The 24,259-nt window shown below is 41.6% G+C and overlaps 1 protein-coding gene across 5 annotated transcripts in view; it reads left to right on the forward strand.

Annotated features, from left to right (window-relative positions):
• XRCC4 (X-ray repair cross complementing 4) overlaps nt 1-24,259 on the forward strand; it is a 534,234-nt gene that overhangs the window by 142,063 nt on the left and 367,912 nt on the right. The gene's annotated exons all lie outside the window — the stretch shown is intronic.

Below are 24,259 nucleotides of genomic sequence, written 5' to 3' on the forward strand. Positions count from 1 at the left end.
CAACATATGGGGTATCAGCGTACTCAGGACAAATTGGACAACAACTTTTGTGGACCAATTTCTCCTGTTACCCTTGGGAAAATACAAAACTGGGGGCTAAAAAATAATTTTTGTGGGAAAACAAAAAGATTTTTTATTTTCACGGCTCTGCGTTATAAACTGTAGTGAAACACTTGGGGGTTCAAAGTTCTCACAACACATCTAGATAAGTTCATTGAGGGGTCTAGTTTCCAATATGGGGTCACTTTTGGGGGGTTTCTACTGTTTAGGTACATTAGGGGCTCTGCAAACGCAATGTGACGCCTGCAGACCAATCCATCTAAGTCTGCATTCCAAATGATGCTCCTTCCCTTCCGAGCCCTCCCATGCGCCCAAACGGTGGTTCCCCCCCACATATCGGGTATCAGCGTACTCAGGACAAATTGGACAACAACATTTAGGGTCCAATTTCTCCTGCTAACCTTGGAAAAATACAAAACTGGGGGCTAAAATATAATTTTTGTGGAAAAAAAAATATTTTTTATTTGCATGGCTCTGCGTTATAAACTGTAGTGAAATACTTGGGGGTTCAAAGCTCTCACAACACATCAAGATGAGTTCCTTAGGGGGTCTACTTTCCAAAATGGTGTCACTTGTGGGGGGTTTCTACTGTTTAGGTACATTAGGGGCTCTGCAAACGCAATGTGACACCTGCAGACCATTCCATCTAAGTCTGCATTCCAAATGGCGCTCCTTCCCTTCCGAGCCCTCCCATGCGCCCAAACGGTGGTTCCCCCCCACATATGGGGTATCAGCGTACTCAGGACAAATTGGACAACAACTTTTGGGGTCCAATTTCTCCTGTTACCCTCAGGAAAATACAAAACTGGGGGCTAAAAAATAATTTTTGTGGGAAAAAAATTTTGTTTTATTTTTATGGCTCTGCATTATAAACTTCTGTGAAGCCCTTGGTGGGTCAAAGTGCTCACCACACATCCAGATAAGTTCCTTAGGGGGTCTACTTTCCAAAATGGTGTCACTTGTGGGGGGTTTCAATGTTTAGGCACATCAGTGGCTCTCCAAATGCAACATGGCGTCCCATCTCAATTTCTGTCAATTTTGCATTGGAAAGTCAAACTGCGCTCCTTCCCTTCCGAGCTCTCCCATGCGCCCAAACAGTGGTTTACTGCCACATATGGGGTATCAGCGTACTCAGAACAAATTGGACAACAACTTTTGAGGTCCAATTTCTTCTCTTACCCTTGGAAAAATAAAAAATTGGGGGCAAAAATATAATTTTTGTGAAAAAATATGATTTTTTATTTTTACGGTTCTGCATTATAAACTTCTGTGAAGCACTTGGTGGGTCAAAGTGCTCACCACACATCCAGATAAGTTCCTTAGGGGGTCTACTTTCCAAAATGGTGTCACTTGTGGGGGGTTTCAATGTTTAGGCACATCAGTGGCTCTCCAAACGCAACATGGCGTCCCATCTCAATTCCTGTCAATTTTCCATTGAAAAGTCAAATAGCGCTCCTTCCCTTCCGAGCTCTCCCATGCGCCCAAACAGTGGTTTACTGCCACATATGGGGTATCAGCGTACTCAGGACAAATTGGACAACAACTTTTTGGGTCCAATTTCTCCTGTTATCCTTGGTAAAATAAAACAAATTGGAGCTGAAGTAAATTTTTTGTGTAAAAAAGTTAAATGTTCATTTTTATTTAAACATTCCAAAAATTCCTATTAAACACCTGAAGGGTTAATAAACTTCTTAAATGTGGTTTTGAGCACCTTGAGGGGTGCAGTTTTTAGAATGGTGTCACACTTGGGCATTTTCTATCATATAGACCCCTCAAAATGACTTCAAATGAGACGTGGTCCCTAAAAAAAAATGGTGTTGTAAAAATGAGAAATTGCTGGTCAACTTTTAACCCTTATAACTCCCTAACAAAAAAAAAAATTGGTTCCAAAATTATGCTGATGTAAAGGAGACATGTGGGAAATGTTACTTATTAAGTATTTTGTGTGACATATCTCTGTGATTTAATGCCATAAAAATTCAAAGTTTGAAAATTGCGAAATTTCCGTTTTTTTCACAAATAAACGTAGGTACTATCAAAGAAATTTTACCACTATCATGAAGTACAATATGTCACGAGAAAACAATGTCAGAATCACCAAGATCCGTTGAAGCGTTTCGGAGTTATAACCTCATAAAGGGACAGTGGTCAGAATTGTAAAAATTGGCCTGGTCATTGACGTGCAAACCACCCTTGGGGGCAAAGGGGTTAAGTCCACTACAAATTCATTCTGCAGAAAGGATTTGCTACCGATAATTAGGCAGAATGGTTTCTCCTATGAACAGTCAATGGTCATATTGATACTTTCTGGCAATACACTTGGAGAGGCAGGATGAAGCTATTTTGTAATTATTCAGTCACAAAAATTGTTTCAATTACCATAAAGGTCAAAATGTAAGACAAATATTTATTTGCAGTGAACCATGGAACTACTATTCCCATAGAGGTTGCATTTGTGGTAAACTATTTTCTTTTTTATAAATTGGTTTGCTGTAGGCAAGAAGTACAGCTATTAGGGTAATTAGGAGAGCACACGTTGTAAAGTGTCACATAGGAAAACAATGGCTTAGGTATCTTCGGTACTAGTGTGTGGAGCCAGCTGCGGGGCCCAGGCCACACACAGTACTCTGCGAGGGGTCATTGAGCTAAACTACTGCCACCTAAGCAAACAATGTCCTGGAGGCCGGGCTTTATTTCTCCATCTTGGTAAATGAGGGGATATACTCAACCAAGATCTCGTTGTGTACAGTGATGTTGGCTTCTTCTACAACATGTGCAGAACATCTCATTAACGACAAGGGAGCTCCATGAATTAGGAGACCATGTCTTTAAAACTTTCCATGGTAGACAATTGTATAATGGAGAGGACAGCGGACAATCTGTTTTTGCCATTTTTGTAATCTAGCTCAGGCATTATATAACACAGAGTCTCCCTGTTTACTAGTTTCTACTAAAATGTGAATTCAGCATGCCCAGTGTCTAGCAGCTCTGGCACACAGCCAGTCATGGTTCGATTTATATTTTTATTTTCTTAACTTTTTTTGCATAAGAATAAGTACCGTAAGTACTCCGATCTTTGTGTTGGAAGGTCGGCCCCAATTAGCTGCGTTACAGATATCAGGCAGTCCAGTGGAGGGGATTCGGTTTATATCAGCAGCTATAAGTCTGTCCATTAATCTCATTCATCTATTCATATAATATAATCTATTCATATAATCTATTCATATAATCCGTTCTTTCAGCCACTTATGTACATGCAGACATGTCAAATATTAGTGCCCACCAATGCACGGAATACGAGTTAAGCCGTCTTAAGTCAATTTTTTTAGACAGTTTTCATTTTTTGTGGGTTTTTTTTTCTAGCGGAAAAATGCAGTGTTTATAGTCGCAGCAAAATAAAGGACATGCCTAAAATCTCATTCACATGGTGCGTTTTAATTTCCTTGTATTTTTTTAGCTATAGTGAAATATTTTTTTTTAACGGCAGCATGTGAATTTGTACAGAATTTTTTTTATATTCATTCAATTGAATGCTTAAAAAAAAGCATGAAAACTTGACATAACATACACAATATTTTTCTTGTCAACGCTGCGTTAATCATGTGGAAAAAAAGCACTGTGTGAACATCCCCTAATTGTTCATTTTCTAAATACCGTATATACTCGAGTATAAGCCGACCCGAGTATAAGCCGACCCACGTATAAGCCGACCCCCCTAATTTTGCCACAAAAAACTGGGAAAACTTATTGACTCGAGTATAAGCCTAGGGTAGGAAATGCAGCAGCTACCGGTGAATTTCAAAAATAAAAATAGATGCTTCATACCGTTCATTATTGCCCCATAGGTGCTCCATATAAAGCTGTGCCATATAGAATGCTCTGCACCGTTCATTATGGCCCCATAGATGCTCCATATAAAGCTGTGCCATATATAATGCTCTGCACCGTTCATTATGGCCCCATAGATGCTCCATATAAAGCTGTGCCATATATAATGCTCTGCACCTTTCATTATGGCCCCATAGATGCTCCATATAAAGCTGTGCCATATAGAATGCTCTGCACCGTTCATTATGGCCCCATAGATGCTCCATAGAAAGCTGTGCCATATATAATGCTGCTGCTGCTGCAATAAAAAAAAAAATCACATACTCACCTCTCTTCGCTAAGGGCGCTGGTGCTTTAAATATTTACCTGCTCCTCGTGCGGCTCCGTCTCCAGCACTGACGCTCAGCAGATTGCGCGCTGTTGTGAATTCTGTGGCTGAATTCACTCCTGTGGTCACAAGTGGTACTGCAGCTTCTGAGCTTCCTCCCTCAGGTGTTCTGGTGAGCTCGTTAACTGCTTCATTACTTAACTCCGCCTGATGCTGCTATCCTTGCTCCTTGTCAATGTTTCAGTGTTGGATCTGAGCTTCTCCTGATTGTTCCTGTGACCTGCTGCTCTGTATAGCTAAGTGCTTTTTGCTTTTTTGTTGTTTTTTTTTCTGTCCAGCTTGTCTTTTGTTTTGCTGGAAGCTCTGAGACGCAAAGGGTGTACCGCCGTGCCGTTAGTTCGGCACGGTGGGGTTTTTTTTGCCCCCTTTGCCTGGTTTTGCTTTAGGGTTTTTTGTAGACTGCAAAGTTCGCTTTACTGTCCTCCCTCTGTCCTAGAATATCGGGCCCCACTTTGCTGAATCTATTTCATCCCTACGTTTTGTCTTTTCATCTTACTCACAGTCATTATATGTGGGGGGCTGCCTTTTCCTTTGGGGAATTTCTCTGGGGCAAGTCAGGCCTATTTTTCTATCTTCAGGCTAGCTAGTTTCTTAGGCTGTGCCTAGTTGCCTAGGTAGTTGTTAGGCGCAATCCACAGCCGCTTTTAGTTGTGTTTAGGATAGGATCAGGTGTGCAGTCTACAGAGTTTCCACGTCTCAGAGCTCGTTCTTGTATTTTTGGGTATTTGTCAGATCACTGTGTGCGCTCTGATCGCTAAGCACACTGTGTTTCTGGATTGCCTTCATAACACCTGTCATTAGCAAACATAACAGCGCGCACTGACTACGTCACCGCGCCCTCTGACCTGAGCGTCACAGCCAGAGGACGCTGGAGACGGAGCCACACCAGAACGAAGAGCAGGTAAATATCGCGCAGCGCTCCCCTCCCCGTATACTTACCTGCTCCTGGCGCGGTCCCTGCAGTCCCTGCTTCTTCCACCGCTGCATCTTCTTCCTGTATTGAGCTGTCATAGTTACCACTCATTGCAGTCATGAATATGCGGCTCCACCCCTATGGGAGGTGGAGCCGCATATTCATGACTGTAATGAGCGGTACCATGTGACCGCTCAATACAGGAAGAAGATGCAGCGCTGGAAGAAGCAGGGACGTCTAAGGACCGCGCCGGGAGTAGGTTGGTATAACTAGATAGCCCCCACTCCCCCTCCCCTGCCGACCCCCGGGTATGACTCGAGTATAAGCCTTATACTCGAGTATATACGGTAAGTAATGTAGTTACCCAAAGGTTGTGTAACGATTTCACCTCTCTGAGCTCTCTGGTCAGTGATTGACAGCTTAGTTGCCCAGTCTGGTGCAGGGTCGTGCTGAGCTGTCTGTGTTTTTATTGACAGCTCGGCCATCCGATCTGAGACTGGGAGGTGCTGAGCTCTCTTCAGGTGCTCCCGGTTTCCTTGATTGTTCAGCTGTTAAAGTGAGTTGGTAATCCCACTTAAAGGGAAACTGTCACCACTTTTTTGGCATATCATGTAAAAATATCATTCAATTCAGTGTTACCTATGCATTATAACAGTACTTTTGAAACCCCTTGACTTCCCACTTGCTCGGTCCGGTCCGATGGGAGGGGCTTATTGTCCATCTCTCCCCCCTCCTGTCTTGCTCTACGCATTTCTTTCGGGTAATTCTTGCGTTCGTGTATGGTTACCACATGTGCACATTCTAACGGTCTTTCGTGCGTGCACAGTATGCTTTGCCCAACAGTGGGAAAACATAAAATCATTATTGCGCATGTACCGGCATACACCATTACATTCTATGGCCCGGAAGTATTGCGGCAAAGCATACTGCGAACGTGAAAAAGCCCATTAGATTGCACACGCTCGGTAACGCTACGCGATCTGTGATTTTCACGGAAACTAATACATACAGCAAGCCGAGGAGGGGTGTGGAGAAGGACAATAAGCCCCACCCATAGGAGCGGACCGAGCAGATTTACATACACCGCGGGGGGAATATAAACGGTATTTATTGATCAAAGGTGGGGAGTCAAGGGGTTTCAAAAGTACTGTTATAATGCATAGGTAACACTGAATTGAATGATATTTTTACATGATGTGCCAAAAAAGTGGTGACAGATTCCTTTTAACTGTCCGCCATAGCTTCAGCTCAGTGTGGTTGGTTTACTATGTGCCTTATATTTTGCTTATTGATGTATCGCTCCCTGACATTGGACCTTGTTCTGACCATCCTTCTGTTTAACCTATTTGCTCTGATCCCCTATCCTTCTGGTATTTTGACATCCGGCCATTACCTGACTACGACGTTGTCTCTTCCCTTTGTTTATGATGTATCCTCCTGGCTATTGGCCTTGGCCTTGGACACTATCCCGACTCATGGCTTGTCCGTGAGAAGTGACTTGGCGTCACAGTTGACTTTATTTATACACATGATATGTCAATATACCTTATGTTAACATCAGCCAAACTGGCCAACCATCTTATATGTATGGAGTGTCACAAATGTCCTATGACAGGAGATGTCAATGGATCAAAAACGTTGGATTTCAGAATACTCGATCATTTGTTTTTATGACAGATAAGCCACTACCAAGTTATTGGGTAAGTTTTTTTTTATACATAGTACTATTTTATAAGGAATCATGTCTGTAAATATACACAATTCTACATATGATATTTGCTGTTATATGTTGTATTAAGGTGTCTAAATTAGTAATTTTATTCTCCAACGTCTGTTGATTGCCAGTCCCACCAAAATCAGCAGAAAAAACCCTGTTACTTTCAGTTTACCTCTTACTAAAATATTCTCTCTGTTCCCAAGACTGGAGAGATGTTTAATTATATTATGTGCTGCTAACTGTCTTTGTTACTGGCCACCACTGCGGTCTTTCAGAGATGGCTGATCTTCTTGGCAAGGCCCATGTGCTAGCCAGCTTTCTCCAGCTTCAGTGTCCCTGGTCTCTGAGATGAAGCTGCCCCATGGGAGAGGGCACAATTTAAGCCCATGGTGCAGCAGTTCTTCTGCTCCAAACTGTCAAGGATGAAGGGTAACACTCTTCTCTTGAAGATCAATATTGAGAATAACCCTCTAATGCGTATGTGGGCCTTTAGGCTTGGCTGCATGACCCATATAAAATAATAGTTAACAAATTACATTGCTGTCGCTTTCTGTTTTTCTCTTGCGGTTCGACAGTGACATCTGTTAGTGCATCGCGTGTGCGCTACTCGAGGGGGACAACAGCAATTTGTTATTCAGTTTACATTTGGATTAAATGTATATAAACTTAATCATTCCTAGAAATCACAAGTAGCTTCTTAGATAGAGAAGGTCAGGCAAAGTTCATCTAGTTTCCCAGGCTGTTATTTTGACAGGTCCCATATAAAAGGGAAGACAAGTCACACATTGATCGCTGACTGATGGCCCGGAGAACGTATAACTAGCTACCTGGGGGTGCAGTAATATGCTCTTGGTCAATACGGACATATCCTGCAATTTCACTAAGTACATTGCTATTTGTCCTGCTATTTGACGATGACGGTCCTTTCATCAAGTCTAGCATAGAAATTCATGTTCCCAGACTGAAGTCTATTTACAGAGAAACCTAAAAGCTTTTCTTCAGAAAAAAAAATAAAATAACAATTCTACGTTGAGATGTAGAAGTGGACGTGTGACAACTCTTGTGAGTATGATAGTGTCTGTCATTTTCAGTCTGTCCAGCACGGAAGGTTTTCTTCTTTGAGGACTTAGATTCTCCTTATCAAGAGTTTTGTTCTCTCAAACCTTACTGAAATAATATGTTTGCTTTATTCTTACCAATTTGCATGCTGTTCTCTTAATGTGCCCCAGGATTGTTCTGTATAATATGGATTATTCCATATTTTACCAAAGCTTCACTCCACTTGATACCTAAAAATGCAGTAAACTTCAGTATTTGATTATGGCATGTCACACTGGCAGAGGCCCCAGAGATATTCGGATATGATATGTATATATTGTACAAAAACATATTACTGGAAATATCACAAGTCCCGTTCACATCTTAATTTTTGTTTCTGTTTTTCTTATATGCGGGAAAGCTCTCTATGTAGATACTAAATTTGCCATTAGGGCTCCATTATTGAGACAAGACCACGATTATTCTTTTTTGGCCCCTTTCTGACTAGTTTACCTTAGTATTCCTAATACCATAGTAGCCCATACGGTTCCAAACAATGGTTACAAGCAAAGTAGTGGACAATATTTATTTTTTAACATTTTGATCTCTGGCTGAGTGTTGCATCTGGACAGAATTCATCACAGGCATCATATAAACTTGTATGTCAAGAACTAGTCATTTTGTTTGAGTGACGAACCCCATACAGTTCCCTCTTTAACACATAGGCAATTATAGAATCTGTTTAAAGGAAACTTGTTAGGATCCCTAAAGCCCCCAAAACTTCCACCTGAGCCCTCTTCAAGGATTCTATCTCTGTTAGTTTGAGAATACTTTGGAGCTATGAGCAGCAAAAACACTTTTGTTTCGCAGGTCATGATATGTCCGACAGGGCCTTTGTCTCCCTATACTATTCCCCACCTCAGGTGCTGTAGCCATGCCTACTCATGTGATTGACGTCTGCTTCACTATGTCCAGTGTAGGGGATCCATGCTCTCGGGAAGGCATTAGGTAGCATTCACACAGGCAATGTGGTTTGGTTCCAACGTGCAGTTTTATTGCTTTCATAAAACTCCAAGGATTCAAAACCCTAACCGCCTCTTCTGGGAATAAAGGTGTAAAAGCAAATAAACAGTTCATTTAGCAGGGCACATATATGTCCATGTGGGTTCACCCGAACAGGTTACAGTTCTTTCTCCCAGAGCAAAGAGATACACTATCTCACCAGTCTCAGTATCCCCTTCAGCTTGAGCTCCAGCAGCTTCCACTGCCAAACAGAGGTGTTCATCTCCGGGCACAGTTCATACTGAAATGGCTGCAACTTCTACACGATTCTCTGAAGCTCCCACAAACAGACTGCTCAGCTTTGCTTGGTCGACCCATGAAGTCTCCATTCAGAGAGAGATCCCCTCTTATGTCTATTCCAGCTATAGCTCACATTTTGGCTGAACATTCACCAACAGCACACTCGACTCTGCTCATCATCCAGCAGACTGACACACCTAATTATTATTATTATTTATTTATATAGCACCGTTGAATCCATGGTGCTGTACATGAGAAGGGGTTACATACAAACTACAGATATCACTTACAGTAAACAAACTAACAATCACAGACTGATGCAGAGGGGAGAGGACCCAGCCCGTGCGGGCTTACATTCTACAGGATGGTGGGAAAGGAGACAATAGGTTGAGGGTTGCAGCAGCTCTGGTGTTGATAAGGCGGTAGCTCCAGTAGTGGTGAGGAGGCATAAGGGTCAATGCAAGCTGTAGGCTTTCCTGAATAGGTGGGTTTTCAGGTTCCGTCCGAATGTGGTTGATAGTCGGACATGTTGGGGCAAAGAATTCCAGAGGATGGGGGACATTCGGGAGAAGTCTTGGAGGCGGTTGGGTGAGGAGCGAATAAATGTAGAGGAGAGAAGAAGGTCTTGGGAGGACCGGAGATTACGTGAGGGAAGATATCTGGAGATTAGTTCAGAGATATATGGAGGAGACAGGTTTTGGATGGCTTTGTAGGTCAGCATTAGTAATTGTAACTGGATACGCTGATGGAGTGGGAGCCAGTGAAGAGATTTGCAGAGGGGGAAGCAGAGGAGTAGCAAGGAAAAAGATGAATTAGTCAGGCAGCAGAGTTAAGGATGGACTGGAGAGGTGCAAGGGTGTTAGCAGGGAGGCCACAGAAAAGGACGTTGCAGTAGTCGAGGCGGGAGATGATGAGGGGATGTACAAGCATTTTAGTAGGTTGACGTTGAGGAAAGGACGGATTCTGGAGATATTTCTGAGCTGAAGGTGGCAGGAGGTGGAAAGAGCTTGGATGTGCAGTTTGAAGGACAGGGCAGAGTCAAGGGTTACCTCGAGGCAGCGGACTTCCGATATGGGGGAAAGCGTGATGTCTTTAATTGCTATAGATAGGTCAGGTAAGGAAAATATGTTAGATGGAGGAAAGATGATGAGTTCAGAATAGTCCACATTGAGTTTAAGGAAGCGAGAGGAGAAGAAGGAGGATATGGCTGACACTCCGGGATTCTGGACAGCAGAGAGGTGACGTATGGGCCAGAGAGGTAGATCTGAGTATCATCAACATACAGATGGTATTGGAAGCCATAGGACTTTATGAGTTGTCACAGGCCAAGTGTATAGGTTGAGAAGAGTAAGGGTATGTGTCCACGTTCAGGATTGCATCAGGATTTGGTCAGGATTTTTCATCAGTATTTGTAAGCCAAAACCAGGAGTGGGTGATAAATGCAAAAGTGGAGCATATGTTTATATTATACTTTTCCTCTAATTGTTCCACTCCTGGTTTTGGCTTACAAATACTGATGAAACATCCTGACCAAATCCTGATGCAATCCTGAACGTGGACACATACCCTTAGGGTCCTAGAACAGAGCCTTGGGGGACTCCAACAGAGAGGGTGGGATGAGAAGGTAGTGTGGGAGTGGGAGACGCTGAATGTGTGTTGGAAAGGTATGAGGAGATCCAGGATAGGGCAAGGTCTTTGATGCCAAAGGAAGAGAGGATCTGTAGTAGGAGGAAGTGGTCAACTGTGTCAAAAGCAGAGGACAGGTCTAGGAGGAGGAGGAGTATAGAGTATTGTCCGTTAACTTTGGCTGTAAGTAGGTCGTTGGTAATTTTGGTCAGGTTCTGGTTCTTAAGGTACCGTCACACTAAGCGACGCTGCAGCGATACCGACAACGATCCGGATCGCTGCAGCGTCGCTGTTTGGTCGCTGGAGAGCTGTCACACAGACAGCTCTCCAGCGACCAACGATCCCAAGGTCCCCGGTAACCAGGGTAAACATCGAGTAACTAAGCGCAGGGCCGCGCTTAGTAACCCGATGTTTACCCTGGTTACCATCGTTAAAGTAAAAAAAAACAAACACTACATACTTACCTACCGCTGTCTGTCCTCGGCGCTCTGCTTCTCTGCTCTGGCTGTGAGCACAGCGGCCGGAAAGCACAGCGGTGACGTCACCGCTCTGCTTTCCGGCTGCCCGGCGCTCACAGCCAGAGCAGAGAAGCACAGCGCCGGGGACAGACAGCGATAGGTAAGTATGTAGTGTTTGTTTTTTTTTACTTTAACGATGGTAACCAGGGTAAACATCGGGTTACTAAGCGCGGCCCTGCGCTTAGTTAGGCGATGTTTACCCTGGTTACCAGCGAAGACATCGCTGAATCGGTGTCACACACGCCGATTCAGCGATGTCTGCGGGGAGTCCAGCGACCAAATAAAGTTCTGGACTTTCTTCCCCGACCAGCGACAGCACAGCAGGGGCCTGATCGCTGCTGCCTGTCACACTGGACGATATCGCTAGCGAGGACGCTGCAACGTCACGGATCGCTAGCGATATCGTCTAGTGTGACGGTACCTTAAGTGAAAAGCTAGGCAGATGCATCTAATCAAATCCTGCAGAGCTAGGACTTAACCATGGCCTACCTGGCTTTCCTACACTAGTCATAGCTTCATTACAAGACATTGTGCACATGCTCAAGAGCTCCTGCACTTTAGCTTTCACTGAACACAGTGGAGACGATGTCAATACCTCTAAGTGGTCTTGATTGCAGCATTCAAGGCTGGGACTAGTCCGGAGGAATTGAGGCCCCTTCAGACTGGTTCTGGCTAATTACCATATCATGAGCATCAATACAAAAGTGTTTATGCTGCACATGGATCCATAGTTAACTCACAGTTGACACTTGATTACAAATCGGGGATGAACCAGACAGGTTCACTTTTAGAGGATTTGAATGAGTATAAAAGCCCACATATCCTTTAGGTAGCAGTTGGCCTAAAGATCACTTGGCCAACAGCTATATCTCTCAACTTTCTGTGTTCTCTATGAGAGTGTCACAGCCAAATCCTTTTCTCCTCCAACATCTGGCAGGTTCAGACAACTTTAGTCTGTGTATGGGGACCTTTAAAGCTTCTGTAGTCCTGTCTGTAGTCTAACTCAGGTTTTCAAAAATATCATTGTGATCCATGTAAAGTGGGCAATGAGGGAAGTCATCATTTCTGCTCACTCAGTTTATTAGTGGAGGGCAACTGCAGTAAAACTTTCAACAGGAAACATTTCCAATGTTTTGCACATACATTAGATATTACATGTCCTGCATAAAATATACTGTGAAGGTTAAACCTAAAACTACTGTATTAAATAGCTTAATGACACCTTACAAAGCCTGGAATCAGTTGGTTCATTGGAGATAGAAAACAAGGAGTGTAAACAGGAAATGAAAGGTTGGACATGCAGATTGCCCTGTAATACAGTATGTCCTTTGGTTCGTGAGAAAAGTTTACATTGACAATGTGCATATATAAGGAAGAGTGGAACTAATAGGCACTGCAAGGCTGCTCAGTGGGTTACTTTTCATGTTTTCTGCAAGCTGTTTGCTTACTATGGGGTAAACTAAAAAACAACCAACATTTTTTCTATTTCACAGCTGGGAGAGGGGAAATTTCTACATTTACATCCTTTATGCTGAATTCCCTTGGTGCAGCTTGGCCGATCCCATTCATTAGATTTACTAGTTTAACCCTTTTGCAATAATCATGCTTTGCAGTTATATAGCTTTGTGTGCCACATAGAACATATCTTTCCATGATGTTAAACTAGGTATTCTTACATTGATTGAGAATTTTTGATGGGGCAAAAATGTTGTGTCCACTACATTGCATGGAAGAATCTGTGCCAAGTCCCGCGAGGCTGAACACTACATTGTTATGGAATGTCTTTACTTATTGGGAGCCGCGTCTCTGTACCAACGGCTGCGGTAGCACGGTATAGTAGGATGAAGCAAAGGTTAAGGTATCAGATTTTGTAAATATTTACTAAATCTTTGATCTTGTTTCTTCGAGGGATTATGGCAGCATTAGGGCATGATACATTATATGTATGTATCGTATTATGTCTACTTATCCAAGCACATCTGTGTAGGCTGCTGTGGAAGTGAAAGTTTATTCTTCACATAAAAAGAAGATACATTATTCGAATCCACAATGTCAAAATTTAACTAAAACATGAAAAATCCAGAGTTTATCTTGGCATTACCCCAGACAAAGGCATTGCGTCAAAATGCGTGTCGAGGCTGGCGTCATTCCAGCAAGAGGGGAAAACTATGGGTATGCTTATATAAATTATACAGTATATCCCAAAATTGAGTACACCCCTCATGTTTTTGAAAATATGTTATTATATCTTTTCATGGGACCACACTCAATATATGAGTCTTTGATATAATGTAAAGTAGTCAGTCTAGAGTTTGCATAACAGTGTAAATTTGGTGTGCCCTCTTAATAACTTAGCACACAGCCATTAATTTTGGAACTGCTGGCAACAAAAATGAGTACACCCCTAAGGAATAATGGCCAAATTGTGCCCAATTATCCATTTTTTGACCCTTATGTCATGTGACTCATTAGTGTTACAAGGTCTCAGGTGTGAATGGGGAGCAAGTGTGTTAAATTTGGCGTTATCGCTCTCACACTCTTTCATACTGGTCCCTGGAAGTTCAACACCTCCGGGAAATAACTCTCTAAGAATCTGAAAAACAGAATTGTTGCTCTAAAAACATTTGGCCTAGGATATAAGATCCAATTGCCAGCACCCAGAAACTGAACTGCAGCATGGTGGCCAAGACCATACAGCAGTTTAACAAGACAGGATCCACTCAGAACACGCTTCGTCATGGTCAACTAAAGAAGTTGAGTGCACATGCTCAGTGTCATATTAAAGAGGTTATCTTTTCAAAATAGATGTATGAGTGCTGCCAACATTGCTGCGGAGGTTAGCACAGTGGGGAGTCAGAGTGTCAGTGCTCAGAAGATACGCCGCACAATGTGTCAAATTGGTCTGCATGACTGTTGTCACAGAAGGAAGCCTCTTCCAAAGCTGATGCACAAGAAAGCCTGCAAACTAAGACATGAAATACTGGAACCTTACCCTGTGGTCTGATGAGACCAAGATAAACTTATTTGATTCAGATGTCAAGTGTGTGTGGTGGCAACAGTGTGCCTACGGTCAAGCATGGTGGTAGGACTGTCATGGTTTGGGGCTGCATGAATGCTGCCAGCTGTGGGGAGCTACTGTTCATTGAGGGAACCAAGAATGCCAACATGTACTGTGACATACTGAAGCAGAACATGATCCCCTCCCTTCAGAAACAGGGTCACAGAGCAGTATTTCCTCATGATAACCACAAACCCACCTCCAAGATGACCACTGCCTTGCTAGAGAAATTGAAGGTAAAGATGCCGGAGTGGCCAAGCATGTCTTCAGACCAAAATCCTATTGAGCATCTGTGGGGCATCCTCAAACAGAAGGTGGAGGACAGCATTGTCTCTAACATCCACCAGCTCCGTGATGTCGTCATGGAGGAGTGGAAGAGGATTCCAGTGGCAACATGTGAGGCTGTAGTGAACTCCTTGCCCAAGAGAGTCAAGGCAGTGCTTGAAAATATTGGTGGCCACACAAAATATTGTAACTTTGGTCACAATTTGACCATTTTCGCTTGGGTGTACTCCTCTTTGTTGCCCGCAGTTTAGGCATTAATGGCTGTGTGCTGAGTTATATAGAGGGCCCATGACATTTACATTGTTATACAAGCTGTACATTGACTGCTTTACATTATATCAAAGTGTCAGATCTTCTGTGTTGTCCCATGAAAATACATATTAAAATACTTTAAAATAAAAAGTTAGTGTGTACTCACTTTTTTGATATACTGTACACACATATGTTACTTTATTATCATTTGGCTGTATCCCCACCCATTGCCCATTTGTAACATGTCATGTGACAATTTACATTTTACCACATGTCCTAGTGACCTAGTGAATGACCTGCATAGAGCTAGGACCACCGTAACAAAGGCTACCATCAGTAACACACTACGCCGTTAGGGACTCAGATCCTGCAATGCCAGACGTGTCCCCCTGCATAAGCCAGTACATGTCCGGGCCCATCTGAAGTTTGCTAGAGAGCATTTGGATTATCCAGAAGCGTATTGGGAGAATGTCATGGGTCATTCCATGTCAAGTGAACCAATGATTTTGACCTCTATATTTTTTATTTTTTTTAGATTTTGTTATTTGGTAATAGTGTGTCAGAGAATGCAAAATATGAAGAAAAAAAATCTAGAATTTTTTTTTTTTATTGATTTTCAAAGTTCGGAAAAAGTGTGAATTTCGTTGTTGCCTGCCTTTACATTTCTCCTCACAACTCAGGCTAGAAAAAAGATAGAGAAACAAAATAAACACCATTCTACTCAGAACTGTACAGGCTTTCACCAGATATGTCACAAGAGTATCTTTGTTAATATTTTACCCATGCGAATGCAAACGCAAAATTTTAAAATGCTTTAAAAAAAAAAAAGTTTAATTTAAAATTTTTCAAAACTGCCCATGTGCCTGCTATGCTCCTAGCCACATCTGTACCAAATCACAAGTTGGGATCGTGATGGGATCATATTTTAAAAAATAAAAATATTAGTGTCAATTCGAAAATCTTGATTTCAGATCTGTGGTCTAAAAGTGTGGGGTCTATATTTAGCAAATAATCCATGATTTTTAGATATTACTGTATTATTTTATTATGTTACAGCTTAGAAGCAGGAGAGGACAGAGGAGAAAGCTTTGTTAGGGCTGAGAATGACCAGGGTTAGACAGTGAATGCAGAGCAGATGACCGGCCGGCAGCTCCAGCCTCCAGAGGCCACGTTCACAGCAAATCTTATCACCCAGGCAACTCCTCAAATGGAGGGAGAAAAATATTCTTAACATCCAGTCCATGTATTGTACGAACCAGGACTACGAAGAGGAGGAGAGTTTGTGAAAACATCGATTACAGGAAGCAGAACCCATCACAGGGACTCAGCAATACCGGACTGTCATCACATGTAGGGAAGCAGAAATAAAAACAAGGGTTTCTTCATTCAGCAAAGAGAGTGACGTCCATGACGTGGTAGAAGGCGGCACAAGAGCGGCAATGGATGACAGAACTGGTTACGTGACCTGTGAATATGATCGGCACTGGTGGCGGCTACTGGACTCTCCAAAGATTGTGAAAATGAAGAGGTAGAACTGATTGTTTTGCACCTTCTGGCCCAGCGCCGTCCTTTGTGTATCAGAGAAAACCAGACATTGTAAAAGTTACACAAATCAGCTATTAACTCAGGTGGAGCCGAACACCATGACCGGCCGTCCATACTCTGACACAAAAGGAAATGGCCATTGCTAGTAAGCGCTTATGGACATTACATTTCACCCACTAGAAGGGACACATTGATGATAAAAGGCCAGTGTAAAAACCTACTATTAATTTTTTGATTAGTTCATATTTTATAGAACGAGGATTTAACTACTGTACTATTCTTCTTAAACACTTTTTAAATGACATATTTGGTGATATACCGTAATAGAAAAAAAATTGTTACATGTATAAATAGGCGGTAAAAATATTGGTTTCTTTAGGCTATGTGCACACGTTCAGGATTTTTTGCGTTTTTTCGGCGATTTTCCGCTGCAAAAATGCTAAAAACGCTTACACTAAGCATCCTATTATTAGAATACAATCCGCAATTTTTGTGCACATTTTGTGTTTTTTTCCGCAAAAAAAAAAGCATCACAGAAAAAAACGCAGCATGTTCATTAATTTTGCGGAAAATCTCAGGATTTGCCACTATATAATATAGTAATGGAAAGCTCTGGAAAAATCCACATAGAAAACGCAAAAAAAAAAAAAACACAAAAAATACGCAAAAAAACTGTGAGCTGATTTCTTGCAGAAAAAGTCCGGTTTTGTTCAGGAAAATTCTGCAAAGAATCATGAACGTGTGCACATAGCCTGAATCTTGTTTTTAACATAGGATGAGACTGTATTTAGAAAACCACACTTGAGGATATGACGACCTTTTTTCTTTTGGTTTGTTCAATGCATTCAGGTTAAAAATGCTGAGCAAGATGTGTTATGATGATTAAGATGTATTTATTCTGGCACTTCCGTATTTGTTTTTTGTGTTTCTTTATTGTTGTATATAAATGTTGAATTCAATAAGTTGTAATTTGAAAACAAAAAAGGAAGAAACTCACACAAACATAAAATCAGATGATTCAAGGCTTAAAAAATAAAATAAAAATTTGATGGGTCCCAGTTGAATCCCTGTACAGATATAAACAAGAACAGAAGAAACGCACATGCATTTTTTCACAATTATTTTTTCACAATTGCGCATCAAAACTTTGAATTTGATTTCTCCAAAACAAAAATATAAAGAAACATAGTCTTGTGGCATATCAAATGAAAGCCATTCTGAGAAAAATCATGCCTCTCCCACCTCTTTATCTTAATTCTAGCCTGAGATATGATAAAAAAAATGTAAAGTCGTACCAGGCTAAATTTTGCGCTTTTTCAAAACTTTAGATCTCTGGAAAAAATTAACTGATGAAGAAACAATTTCAAAACTTTTAATTTGTAATTAACTAAAGTTGTACTTCATAAAAAAAAAAATCCAAAGACGTCAGTTAAAAAAAAATGTTCATATTTGGATCACTGGATATGGAATGACCCTCATATGGTCTCATGAAACAAAAGTAAAACTGTTTGGTAGAAACAAAACTCATCGTGTTTGGAGGAGTAATATAAAACACCAGTTTGGAGGAGACAGAATGCTGAATTGCATCCAAAGAACACCATACCTACTGTGAAGCATGGGGGTGGTAACATCATGGTTTGGGGCTGTTTCTCTGCAAAGGGACCAGGACTACTGATCCGTGTACATAAAAGAATGAATGGGGCCATGTATCGTGAAATTTTGAGTGCAAACCTTTTTCCATCAGCAAGGGTTTGAGAATGAAACGTGGATGGGACTTTCAGCATGATAATGATCCCAAGCACACCGCCAGGGCATCAAAGGAGTGACTTCATAAGCATATGAAGGTCCTGGAATAGCCTAGCCAGTCTCCAGACCTCAACCCCATAGAAAACCTTTGGAGGGAGTTGAAAGTCCATGTTGCCCAGCGACAGGCCCAAAGCATCACTGCTCTAGCGGAGATCTGCATGGAGGAATGGGCCACCATACCACCAACAGTGTGTGCCAACCTTGGAAAGACTTACAGAAAACGTTTGACCTCTGTCATTGCCAACAAAGGATATATAGGCTATGTGCACACGTATAATGGTCCACTGCGGATTTTTCCGCAGCAGATTTGATAAATCTGCAGGGTAAAAACGCTGCGTTTTTGCTGCAGATTTATCATGGATTTACCGCGGTTTTTCTGCCGATTTCACTGCGGTTTTACAACTGGGGTTTTCTATAGAAGCAGCTGTAAAACCTTTTATATAGAAAAGATGGAGGGCACCATAGAGCAAAGTGAAATCTAAGATCGGGATCAATCCCACAGCATGCAAAAAGTCATTAGATAGGCACAAACAAAGAAAAAGGACATGCTGATAAGGAGATCACCGGAATTGTAAACCATGAAAACTTTATTAAAGTGTGCACACAGACTCAACATTGCTATAAAAACATTTAAAAACACTTAAACAAATCTCAAATTGATATGCCCCCCCCCCCCCCCCACAAAAAGGACAGAAATAAAGGCTCTTTCCAACAGTATACACAGAACTAGTATATGTGACCCCAAATAGCTATCAAAAACAAGCACAATTACTAATCCGGGCACCTGGTACGGCAAACTGATGCTATAACCACTGTATCAGAGGGCTAGCAAAAGGTAAATCACCAAAAATACACCAAAAAAGTAGATATCAATTAGAGGTTCAACTATAACACACCTGAAATAGTAATAATGCTAATTAAAGTGCATAATGTAACTGGGTTGTGCTATATAGCATAGTTTGTAAAGAGAAAGAGTAACTCAAGCACATGTTGAAGCATTACAGATACTGCTCATTGAACGTAACCAACCCAAGCACAGATACAAAGAAAAAAGATGGAAATACATTACGATGGATGGCAGGTAAGCTGAGGAAAAGTGTGAGCAGTCATATTGGAAGTCACAGGAGCCGGAATAAAGTCCAGAACAAGGGGAGGGCCGTAGAACAAAGGGAGGGCCGTAGCCCAACGCGTGTCGCCACTTGCGGTGGTTTCGTCAGTGGCGCAGCTGTGGATCCGCAGCGTTTTCCGCATCGTGTGCACATACCCATAACAAAATATTGAGATGAACTTTTGTTAATGACCAAATACTTAGTTTCCACCATAATTTGCAAAATAAATCTTGCCAAATCAGACAAATTGATTTTCCGGATTTGTTTTCTCATTGTGACTCTCATAGTTGTGGTCTACCTATGATGTCAATTACAGGCCTCTCATCTTTATAAGTGGGAGAACTTGCACAATTGGTGGCTGACTAAATACTTTTTCCCCACTGTATATGAGGGCCTTATGTCAGGTGTGTATCTGCTTCCCATAAAGATGGATAGAATTATGCAGTGGTCCCATTTATTTCTGTGGACAGTGGTGCACAAGGGCATTCAATTGTCAGGACCTGATTGTATCCTCAAAGCTTTATTAGCTGTCTACATAGCAGATGAAAAATGTAAAAACTTTGTTGAGGCGTGTAATAGTGGTAAAATACCTTGCCCCTTTCTGTTGTGCATATACCCCACAGACGCCCCCGATACATATGGCCAACATATCAATACTGCTTTATATCCTTGACAATGGCCCAAACACTGCATTTTTTACTTTCATTTGGCCAATATACTTCAGTATCCTTTTTTTTTTGTGGTATGGATTAGTAGGCTGCACTATTCTACTCTGTATAAAGGTACATGTAAGGTACATGGCGCAGCATACTTTTTATTTTATATTTTTTTTTACAATAGGAGCGCATTACTAATCATCCAATGCTGGCACTTGATATCGACAGAACTTTACCTGTACATAAACTCTTTGGTCGACATGACAAGAGCAGACCATCATAATTACAATATTAATCCTCACAATTATATTGCCGTTAGGAATCAGATGGCGAGTCCTAAAGCGGGATCATAAATGGTTACTTAATAGGTTTTTCCATATACAGCATACTCTATATTACAAGGAAAAGGTAGATGTGCTTCCAGCAGGCATGTGAGAACTTGGTGGAAGATGTGTTTATTATTCCCGGGACATGCCTCAACAGGAAGCTTCCTGATAGGGGGATCATTGTACCCAGAGCATCTGGAAAACAGGCTGAGAGCTGGAAAGTTTTCCGATCCTGTAAATGTAGAGGAGAATTAAATACTATCCCTGAATGTATTCTTACATAATATTCCCTAGAACATAATGCTTGGCCCATCCCGCACATATACAAGTGATCCTAAACATGCTGGGGTCAATTACTGCATGGCTTTTAACTGTTCGCATGACATGTGATGTCTACATAGGCCTTTGTATCTAATGGTTATGTATACTCTAATGCTTCTATTACAGGGGTATATGGAGATGTAATATGCAGCAAAAAGCAATCATTTTCCATAATGATTTAACCCCAGGAAACGGGAGGCTGAGCGTTGTCCATTTGGAAGTTGCAAGATTGTGTATGGATTCTTCTAGCTAAGTCAATATATGGAGATAGGTTTAGGCATATTCATAGGTTTGTCAGCTAGTAAACATATCGCTGATAGTTTAGGACATGGTTTTTCTGCTGCTTCCTCAATCAGGCCAGGTATATAGGTCCAGAGGCAAGGGATCGTGGTACAAGACCACCACATGCAGCCTTTAAAAAGAATTGATGATTCATTGTGGTAGATATCATTTAAATATTTAAAGAAGTTTTCCACTTTGTCTTGTTGACAAGACCTGTCTATCAGCCTCCTTCGAACAGCTTTTCTATTGGAGAAGTCTGATGGTCTAGTCACGCGCTCCTCCACCAGTGGCCATTGTATGGACAGAAGAGGTGGTCCGTTTGTGAACAAAGCTTCACTAACAATTGAAAGTGGCCGACCCCTTTAATCTCTCCGGCACACAATGAGGAATTCTTATTAAAGTAATCATCATGGTTTTTTTTCCTTATAAATCAATAGTACATGTGAAAATTATCCATTTTGTAATATATTTTATTATTGAAATCTGCTTCTTTCTCCTGAACTGATCGTTCATCCTCAAAATGTTCAATTCTTGATTACAATTTGTCTTCAGTGAATACAAATGTTCCCATTACTGATATAGAAGGTGACAGTTGGTGCTCATTAAGATCTATGGAACTGTCATTTCAGGTGAACTTGCAGCAGAATGTCTGTGTCTTCCTCTACCTCCTCCCTCTTCCTTCTCCTCTTTGGGATCTGAAAAGCTCCAGCTCTTAGCTCCTGTATCTGCAAACAGATTTTACCCATGAATCGAGAATGAAAGATCAATCCTGGTTGAGAAAGAAGCAAATTTCTCTGAGAAGATATGTCACAAAGTTTCTTATTTTCACGTTTACTATTAAAGGGATTATCCACTACTGTGAAACCCCTTCTTGATCTAACGGATAAAACTAAAAAAAGCATATACTGCTCTCCTGTTCCATCAGTGTCGGCACTCGCAGTCCTGGGGCTCTGATGCGGTTGTATAACACGTGATCCCCGGCCCCTTTTCTGGGATCAGAATATTGCTGTCCTATACTTCTCTTTCCCTTATTGGTCAGCTGTTGTGGAAGTGGTGTTTCTCCACGCTATACATTTACAGTGGCTTGCAAAAGTATTCAACACCTTGGTATTTTTTACACATTTCCCCTTAAACCACTTGAGTGTTACTTTAGCAGTATGAACCTCCATCCCAGTCTCAAATCACTGACAGATTGAGACAGGTTTTGCTCAAAAATATCCCTGTATTTTGCACCATCCATCTTCCCCTGTGCTCGGGCCATTTTCCCTGTTCCCGCTGCCGAAAAACATCCCCACAGCATGAGGCTGCCACCACCATGTTTCATTATGGGGATTGTGTTTTGGGGGTGATGAGATGGATTGGTTTGGCCCCAGACATAGCGTTCATCTTGGTGGCCAAAAAGTTAAGTTTTGGTCTCATTGGACCACAGCACTTTCCTCAATACATTTGGAGAGTCTCCCACATGTCTGTTGGCCAACTCAAAACGAGTCTTACAATTTTGTGTTTAAGTAAAGGCTTTTTTTTCTCCCCACTGTTGTATAAAAGCCACCTCTATGGAGTGTATGGCTAATTGGACAGATACTCTAGTCTCTGCTTGGGAACTCTGCAGCTCACTCAGGGTTATGGTACTTTTGCCTCTATTATTAATGTCCTCCTTGCCCGGGCTGAGAGTTTTGGTGGGCTCTCCTATCTTGGCAGGTTTGTTGTGGTATCATGTTCTTTCCATTTGATGATAATGGAGTTAATGTCCCTAGGGGGGATCATCAGAGATTGGGATATTTTTTATAATTCAGCCCTGACTTGTACTTCTCAACATCTTTGTCCCTGACTTATTTGGAGATCTCATTGGTCTTCATGATGTTTGGTTAGTGGTTCCTCCTGCTTAATGGTGTTGCCGGCTCTGTGGCCTTTCAGAAAAGATAAACAGACCATATGACTCTTGCATTGCACACAGGTGGACATCCTATCACTGAGCTTGTGAGTTATGAAGGTAATTGCTTGCACCAGAAATTTTTAGGGGCTTCATCGCAAAAGAGGTGAATACATATGTACATGCCGATTTTTAGGTATTTCATCTCACAAATTTAATTTATAACTATATTTTTCTCACTTCATCAACTTCGACTAGTTAGTGCTGATGCATCACACACAAATCAGATTTCAAAAATATTTAAACAGAGGTTGTAATATAACAAAATAGGTAAAACTCCATGGATGGTGAATATTTTCGGAAGCCACTGTATGTACAGCCAATATTAGTCTATGGAGGGCCGAGTGGAAGATGCTCCTTTCTGATGTCTGTATGCTATATAGGACATAACGGCATGGGTTGTCATCTTCTGGATTCCTAAATGAAAAAAGTCACTTCTTATTTCTTCTGTTGGTGTAAGCACCGCTTTTTTACTCCACGCTGTGTGATTCTGTTCCTTCCCTCAGCATCTAAAAGCTGTTGTATTGTTGGAACATGTTTCTGTCTGTCATGTCCAATTCTTGAGAAACACATGCAGAGAACGTTGCAGTGCTAGGAATGCCAGTAACCCCATATCTTCTACAACCCAATAGAAGACAGTCCATGCACTGACGACAGGAGACAGGAATAGCAGTGTCATGGAGGACTACTGAGGAGGACATCCGCGTACACACAGGCATGCCCGCTCTTGTTGTACATTGTACATATGTATGGGAATAAGTGCTGCTTGTTTCAACAATATAGATAGCTGCATGTGACCCCTGTGTTCTTGTGAATGAAGGATTGACAAGAAGCACTTTCCTCATCACTCACATAGGCATGGCAGGGGAAAGTGGTCAGAGATAGATCCTTTGTCAGATTTGTAAATGGCAGTAGGTTATCAGAGGATACTGGTGAGTACTTCAGTGTAGTCAGGAGAAGATTTCAGTGTGTGAGCTCGGCCGGGCTCTTTCTATACTTAATCTATGGAATGTGATTGACAATCTATATATTAGTTTATTGTCTTTGTATTTTTGTGGAGCACAACACTGGACACCAATAGAATACGTTTACAAATGTTCAAGGGGTAAGCCCATCTCCAAGTTCCTATCCCAATATGTAGTAGGTGTAATAAAAATAAAATAAGTAAATACCTCTAATTAGAAATGTAATATAGTTCTTCTGATCAGCTATGAGCCTTACCCCATGTGCAGGCATTGCAATAGCTTAGGTATCCATGGTTACAACTACTCATATATAGTGACAGTTAATTAGCTGTCA

The sequence above is a fragment of the Ranitomeya imitator genome, chromosome 1, assembly GCF_032444005.1.
Source record: "Ranitomeya imitator isolate aRanImi1 chromosome 1, aRanImi1.pri, whole genome shotgun sequence".
Taxonomy (NCBI): Eukaryota; Metazoa; Chordata; class Amphibia; order Anura; family Dendrobatidae; genus Ranitomeya; species Ranitomeya imitator.